Source organism: Marmota marmota, unplaced genomic scaffold (genome assembly GCF_001458135.2).
Source record: "Marmota marmota marmota unplaced genomic scaffold, marMar, whole genome shotgun sequence".
Taxonomy (NCBI): Eukaryota; Metazoa; Chordata; class Mammalia; order Rodentia; family Sciuridae; genus Marmota; species Marmota marmota.
The window spans coordinates 26,754,545-26,762,995 of record NW_026000026.1 but is presented as its reverse complement, the minus strand read 5'-3'; the positions used below and the strand labels follow the sequence as shown (position 1 = coordinate 26,762,995).

At 44.3% G+C, this 8,451-nt stretch overlaps 1 pseudogene; it reads left to right on the top strand.

Moving 5' to 3' along the window:
* The first annotated feature begins 6,220 nt into the window (after positions 1-6,220).
* Positions 6,221-7,070, top strand: LOC107159335 (annotated as a pseudogene).
* Positions 7,071-8,451: the final 1,381 nt, after the last annotated feature.

Below are 8,451 nucleotides of genomic sequence, written 5' to 3'. Positions count from 1 at the left end.
GGACCTACGGGGAGCGGCCCAGCCAGGTGGATGAAACACAGTGCGTTGGCCAGATCCTCGACCCAGGGACCAGGGCTCAGTAAAGACTTGCTGAATGGAGGAGTCTAACCCCAGGGAGCCTGCAGGTGCCCAGTCCAGCCAGCCGGTCGGGCACTGCCTGGGGCACCCAGGACCCCTCCCCCCACAGGCCTGGAAGTCAGAACCTAACTTTGTTGAAACACAGGCTCTGCTTCTCTGTGTCCCTGCCAGGCCACAAGGACTGTGACAGCAGTGACAGTGTCTTAAGGTCTCACCACTGCCCGGCACACAGTGGGTGCTTGGTAATGGATGAAGGAATAAATCCATCCGTGAGTGACTAATGGCAGGAATTGAAGTAAGAGGTACGGGGCAGGAGGACATGGGCGCCCAGTGCCTCTCCCTGCACCCCGTGTGAAGTCCCCTCCCTGCAGGCTGCACATTGTAGGTCTGCATGAAATATTTTTGAACAGAACTAAGAGCTTACACCTGTTGGGCACCAGGCAAGGTTCTAAGTGCTTTGGACATATTGAATCCCTTAATCCTCATACTGGTCAAGCCCCTGTACAGATGAGGAAACTGAGGCTCATAGTGGTTCAGTAACATGCTCAAGGTCACATACATAGGAAGCGACAGAACCCGTATCTGGCTGGTCTCCATGGTCCATTGAGCCTCAGTGCCTCTCAGCTGACACAAATAATTACTATGGCAACAACTGTCACTTGCATCGGTTCAAGGTCAGGACTTCTGCTGGGTGCGTTAAAGACACCTTGCTCCCCTTGACCCCATTTAGTGGAGGAAGACGTGAGGCAGGGAGGGAAGGTCACCCAGCAAGGGGCAGCTCTGGTGTCAGTTCCTTCCTGAGGCTTGACCGTGGCTTTTCTCCTTCACCTTCTCAGGCCAAGCTCCCCCCTTGGTCTTCTCCACACCCATCACCACCACCTGCAGACCAAGAGCCAGGCTGACCCCCACGTCCCTGTTCCCCAGCCACCAGAGACCTGCTGTCCCCTCATTGTGAAGAACCTCTTTGTCCTTCCCCACTCTCCCCATCCAATTACCAAGGGATCAGCTTGATTGTGGACACATTTTGGAAATATTTTCACTGTTGTTTTTTAAATTTTTTCCTTTGTTTGAAATACCGTTTCAACTTCAGCCACAGGGACAAGAAAAACTGCCCCCGGCTGACCAGGGCTGCGAATGTGAAACCAGAGACGACAGCACTAAATAATCATAAGGAAAACCACCCGGACACTGGGACTCCTCGGAGTTCTGGCGTCGGGAGGACTCGGGTCTTTGAGGCTGTGCCCCCTGGGTGGGGCCGGAGGGGTTGTGAATGCAGGAGGTGAAATGGGGATCCAGCCTCCTGCAACACACTGTACGTCTTGCTCGGTTGCCTGGGCTTCCTCCAAAGGGTCCTGACATTTTCTCTGGATCTCTTGAAAAGATCCAGGATGGGACCAGAAGTGCAGTTCCAAGTTAGAGATTCCCATGGGGGGCTAATCTGGGACCAGAGTAGAGGGCTCAATATGGCACCAAGATCATAAGTCAATGTGGGGTCAGAATTAGGACTCGATCTATAGAAAGGATCAGGGATCAGTCTGAGGCTGGAGTCAGGGCCTGGTGTGAAAAATAATATTCAAGGTTCTGACTTAGTCTTGATCAAGACTGGGGCCACATGAGATCAAAATAGGGTCAGAGCCCCCCCTAGAACCAAGGTTCTGATTTGGTCTAGGATCAGGTTCAAGTTCCAGTGTGTGATGCAGGATCAAGGCTCAAGTCTAAGACCAGGATCAGGGCTCAGTGTAAGACCAGGATGGGGCTCAGTCTAAGACCAGGATCAAGGCTCAGTCTAAGACCAGGATCAGGGCTCAGTGTAAGACCAGGATGGGGCTCAGTCTAAGACCAGGGTCAAGGCTCAGTCTAAGACCAGGATCAGGGCTCAGTGTAAGACTAGGATAGGGCCCAGTGGGTGTCCAGGGTCAGGATTCCTCCTAGGTCCTCAAACAACCAAAACGGAGTCCTGGCTTTCACTCCCACTTTCCGAGAGCATGAGTCCGTTTATCTATGAGACCTCAGTATTGTCTTCTGTAATCATAACCCTTGTCCTGAATCCTTCCACGGTCAAATATTAGGCCAAATGAGGTGGCAGGTGCCAGCAAGCCTTGCAAACTGCAGAGTGCTGGGCAGACATTTCTGTCAACACCCCAAAGGATAGAGGTCACTGTGGACAAGTCCAAATGTCACTAAGCCTCCTACCGCCTCTTCTATGCTAGTTTTTCTTCTGCCTATCAATCTAATAATAGCGAACAGTCCTGCAGCACGGCTGGCTTCCATGTTCTGAGAACTGCATGGGCATCTGACTAATTTCATCCTCTAACAACCCTAGGAAACAGTTTTGGCATCATCTTTGCAGTGGAGAAGCTGAAGCTGAGGTAGGTTAAGTAACTTGCTCGATGTCACACTGAATAACTGGGAAATCCTTGCTTCCAGTCAGGACAGTTTGGCTCTCAAGTGGGTGCAGAGTGTGGGAGCTGGGATGGGGGTCGGGGGTGAGTATTGGGGATTCTTTGTGGAGCAGACAGATGCGACTGAGAGAGATAAGTCATCTCAAAGGCCGAGGGGTGACTTGTGGCCCCCAACAGCCTGCACTGGCCCAGGAGGCCAAATCTCCCAGCAGACCCCATTTCCACACGGGGACATGAAAAGGTTGGGGGAAGAATTAGCGGGTGGCTTTTTCAGGCATCTCTTTAAACTTGTTTGTTTATGGAAAGAAATTTCGAGCCAGCTGCTGAAAACCTGTATTTTATGGGTAATTTTTCAATTTATTTCACACTGGTATTAAAACAATGACAACCCGACCCTCCGTGGAGGCTGCAATTCCACGGGTGGGGGGTGCAGGAGGGGACGCTGGCAGGAAGCACCTCCTTTGTGTGTCTGAGCGTCCCTCGGGAACAAGGCCGTCTGCCTTCCTTTGGGGAAAGCCAGAGGGAGCGAGGAATGAAGACGGGGTGCAGAGTTTGATTTCAGAGAGGAGCAAGATGCAGTCCGGGGAGCAGGACAGCCTAGCTCAGTGTCTCTGTTTTACAGATGAGGAGCAGGCTGAGTCGTACCACCAAAGCCGCAGGAGGACCCCCCTCTGGGTTGGGTGCTGCTCTAGGTCTGGCCTGCACTACTGAGAGGTTGTCTTAGGGATGAGATGCCTTGGTTTGAGGTTTTGAGAAACAGACCCTGACACCAAGATCTAAGTCAAGAATTGGGAAATGACCCCAAGAAACATGGCATGAGACAGAAAGAGCGGAACAGGAAGGGGAGGCAGTGGGTTATCCCGACGGCATACCATGGGCAGCTGGAGGTCGGTCCCCTTGGTCCTGGGAGACAGCACTGGGTGCCTTGGGCTCTCTTGCCCCCTGGATGAGGGAGTCGGGGTATCTGTCCATCATCGCTCATGTCCATTAGCAAGTGGGGTGAGTTTTTCCCAATCATTGCATGTTTCAGTTCAATGATTTCAATTTGATTCTTTCTCATAACTAATTTCTTTGCTGAGATCTTATATGTTTTCATTTGTTTCAAGATAATTCATCATTTCTTGCCAAAGCATTTTTATGATGGATGCTTTAAAATATTTTTTCAGATGATCCCAACATCTTCATCTCTTTTGAATTCATTCTTTTTTAGTTATACATGACAGGAGAATGTATTTTGACCTATTATACATACATGGAGTGGGTGTATATTTTGCTAGGGATATTTAATATGTACATTTAAAGTAGCATTTACAATTGCAATAACCTCCCATTCTTGTGGTCATACACGATGTGGAGTTACACTCTCGTGTATTCGCATGTAAACCTAGAGAAGATGCGTCCGATTCATTCTACTTTCTTTCCTATTCCCATCCCTTTATTCTCCTTTGTGTAATCCACTCAATATCTTAATATTGGCATCCATTCATTGTATTTTCTCACTAAAAATTGTTATCCCAATTCTTGTTGTGGGGGGTAATTTCCTATTCTATACTGGACACTTTGGCTTTTATGTTAGGACACTTCAGATTTTCTCACATCTCTTCCTTGAACAGGCATCTTGCCGTTCAGGTGTAGCATGTAGGTTCCCATCTGCTCTTGTGGCTGTCCTTGCAATGACCGGTCAGTTGTCTGTTCTGGTCTGGTTCGTTCTTCTGGTGCTATGGGGCAAATATTACACTGATACCAAAAAAAAAAAAAAAATCAGACAAAGAGAGAACAACAAAAAAAGAAATACAGACCAATATCATTGGTGGAAATATTCCCGAAAGTCCCTAGCACAATATGAACTGACACAATTAAATAAATGACAAAAAGAATCAAACCCAATGGCTACATGAAGTTCATTCCACCATGAGAAGACTGAGTCGGTATTTGAAAAGCAATCAACGTAATGCTCCACATCCACGGGCAAAAGGAGAGAAATGAAACGATTCTGTCAACATACAGGGAAAATCTGGCAGAACGTAACATCCAGGCATGAAAAAAAACTCTCAGAAAAAAATAGCAATAGGAACTTCCTCAACTTGATTAAGAGCATCCACAGAAACCTGCCAGCTAACTGCATGCTGAGGCTGAGGACTGAACACATTGTCACAAGGCGAGGGCATCTGCTATTATCACTCTTATTCGGCCAGTTCTAGTCAGTTCCATAAGGCAGAAAAAAGAATAAAGGCACAAAGATCAGAAAGAAAGAAAATTGTCCCTATTTGCAGGTGACATCATTGTCTATGTAGAAACACCCAAAAAAATCTATGAAAATACTCCTAAAACTAATGAGTGGATTCAGCAAGTTGACAGGATACAAGATCAACCCACAAAACTCTACTATATTTCTGTATACCAGCAGTGAATGTGTGGACAGCAAAATTCAAAGTAGCATTTACAGTTACTAAAAAAAGAAAGAATATACTTAGGCATAAATATAATAGCACATGTAGAAAACTTCTATGCTGCAAATGTTAAAACACTGATGTTAAAAATAATAAAGATCTGAGTAGAGAGCCATGCATGGTGGTGCACGCCTGTAATCCCAGTGTCTTGGGAGGCTGAGGCAGGAGGATTACAAGTTCAAAGCTAGCCTCAGCAATTTAGTGAGGCCCTAAACAACTTGAGACCCTGTCTCAAAAATAAAATCTAAAAAGGGATGGGGATGTTGTTCAGTGGTTGGGTTCACTCCCTGGTACCCCCCCCAAAAAAAATTAATAGACTTACCATGTTCATGGATTAGAAGGCTGAATATAGTAAAATGTCAATTTTCTCCAAATTTATATACTTGTTTAATGCAGTTCTAACCAAACTCCTAGCAAGATTTTTTTGTAGATATAAATGAGGATATTCTAAAATTTAGATGTGAAGTCAAAGGAACTAGAAAAGATAGTTAGAAAAAGACATTAAGAATTAATTGAGGGGCTGGGGATGTGGCTCAAGCGGTAGCGCGCTTGCCTGGCATGTGTGTGGCCCGGGTTCGATCCTCAGCACCACATACAAACAAAGATGTTGTGTCCGCCGATAACTAAAAATAAATATTAAAAATTCTCTCTCTCTCTCTCCCTCCCTCTCTCATTCTCTCTTTTAAAAAAAAAAGAATTAATTGAGATGGATTGGCCAAATTAATTTCAAGATTTCATATGTCACAATAATAAACAAAGTGTGGTACTGGCAGACAGGAAGATATACAATCCACAGAAAAGAATAGATAAACCCCAAATAAATCCACAAAAATGGGCCCAACTAATTTTTGACAAAGGAGTGAAAGCAACTCAGTGGATGTAGGATAACCTCTATATGGAATCCCACTGGAGCAAAGGGACATTCACAGGTAAAAATATGGACCTGGACCTAAACCTCATACCTTACATAAAAGTTAACTTAAAATGGAGAGTAGAGTTAAATGTGAACTTATGTAGCTTTTTAGAAAGCAATAGGAGAGGACATCTTTGAGACGGAGGAGTGGAAAATGTTCTTGGACTTGACACCAAACCCGGGTTCCAATTCAAGAAAAAAAAAGTGGGCCCCTGCCCCATAGAAATTAAACACCTTTGCTCTGTGAAAGACTCTACTAAGAAGATGAAAAGGAAAATTACAGACCAGGAGAAAATATTTGCAAATCATAAGTTTCTCTCTCTAGGATATGCAGGGAACTCTTAAGGCCCAACTATAAACAAAAACACCAGGGGTATTGCTGTGTCTTAGCTTTCTGAGAACCTGTTTCGATGCTCCTGGGTACAATGAGCTTCCTAAAGAGTTTCCCGCCGCAGGGGCAGGATGAGGGGCTTCGGCAACAGCAGCCAGATACGGAGGCTGTGCTGAACGGAAAGGGCCTGGGTATTGGCACTCTTTACATCACGGAGAGCCGCCTTAGTTAGATGTTTCTGGATTAGGATTCTCACTGGAATACCCCACCATTAGTTTACATGCGGTGTCCAGGGACCTAAATGCTTATCCTCGAGGGCATTTGTATGTTATGGTGAATGCCAATTTTGGAGAAAAAAATCAAAAGAATCTCTTGCTGATGAAGAGGAGGAAGATAGTGATGATGATGTTGAACCTATTACTGAATTTAGATTTGTGCCTAGTGATAAATCAGCATTGGAGGTGATGTTCACTGCAATGTGTGAATGCTAGGCTTTGCATCCAGATCCTGAGGATGAAGACTCAGATGATTATGATGGAGAAGAATATGATGTGGAAGCACATGAACAAGGGCAGGGGGATATTCCTACATTTTATACCTATGAAGAAGGATTATCCCATTTAACAGCAGAAGGGCAAGCTACACTGGAGAGATTAGAAGGAATGCTTTCTCAGTCTGTGAGCAGCCATTATAACATGGCTGGGATCCCCACAGAAGATTCAATAAGAGATTATGAAGATGGCATGGAGGTAGACACCACACCAACAGTTGCTGGACAGTTTGAGGATGCGGATGTTGATCACTGAAAATGATTTATGCTGCTTAAAAGTTCTGCTTATAACTAGGAGAGAACCTGGTGCCTCTTCCACTTTGGAGTGGGGTTGATGAAACTCTTTCCTTCTCCAAAACTCAACATTTAAATCAGTTCTTTCTCAAGACAGACTATACTGAGACAGCAAGTTGTCACCAGCAGAAGGAACCACGAACTTTATTAACAAAGGTGAATTAATTCATCCAAGGGGGTACTTGTAGTTTATCATTTACCCCAAAACTTTGTGTTAGGTACCCTATGAGTAAGCCTATAATTCCTGCCTTTGCTGTATGAATCATCTGTATAGTAGCAGGCCTGTGGTAAACATGCTCAGGAGCTTGGAGTGTGGGAAGAAAAGGCAAATATCTCAGAGGGATCAGCCTTTGTTATTCTCCACAGAGTCAAGAGTCTTTTACTGATTTGGGGGCCAAATTAATTAATTCAGGCCTCTGTAGTAGCTTCTTGGGAAATATCCTAGCTACAGATCCTGCCACTGACAAGAGTGTTTCTAGCTACCTTCTGCTCCTTCTGCCCTCTTTTACCAGTCTACCCTGTATAGCCTCTTAGGTTAGTTTTCTGTAACAGAACAGTGAACTGAAATGAAAATCCTCCAAGTACTTCTAATGATAATTGTTTTGTCTTTGTAATAACATAACAAATAAATCTACATTTTCTATAAAAAAAAATACCAAAAAAAATTCTTAGACACAAATGGGTGTCAAAATACTTTATATACAACCAGAAATATGAAAAATTGTGCTGTATATATGTAATGAGAATTGTAATGCATTCTGCTGTCATTTATTTTTTTAAATCAATAAAAAAATCTTAAAATGTGCAAAAAATATGTATACACCCTTCATCAAAGAGAACATACAGAAATTTATACACAAGTATTTAAGGTAGCTTTATCCTTTTTTTTTTTTTTTTTTTAAATGTTGAAGTAAGCACAAGCCCACTTTATTCTTAATAGCCAAATATTGGAAATTACCCAGTGCCCTTCATTGGAGGAATGGCTACACAGATATAATGTATCCATACCCTGGAAGATGACTCAGCACAAAAAAGCAACTAACTGCAAATACATGCAAAAAATGGAATGGCTCTCAAGGAAATTATGCTGAGTTAAGAAAGCCAATCTCAAAAGGATACATACTGCATGATTCCATTATAAAACAAAAACTTGTGTACAACATAATTACAGAGATGGAGAACAGATGAGTGGTTGCTAGGGAGTTAGGGCTGGAGAGGAGAGAGCAGAACCATAAACGAGTTGTGTGCCGGAGTCTTGTGGTGGTGGTGGAGTTAGGCATCTTGACTTGGTGGTGCTTATAACAAACTCTACGTGAGAGAACTCTGCATCCCAGGAAACCACTCTTCCCTGGGAAATATGAACAGTAGGTCACTTTGGCAGGACCCTCAGGTCGTTCTGGGGAAGAGCTTGGTCTTCACCAGGTGGAAGATAC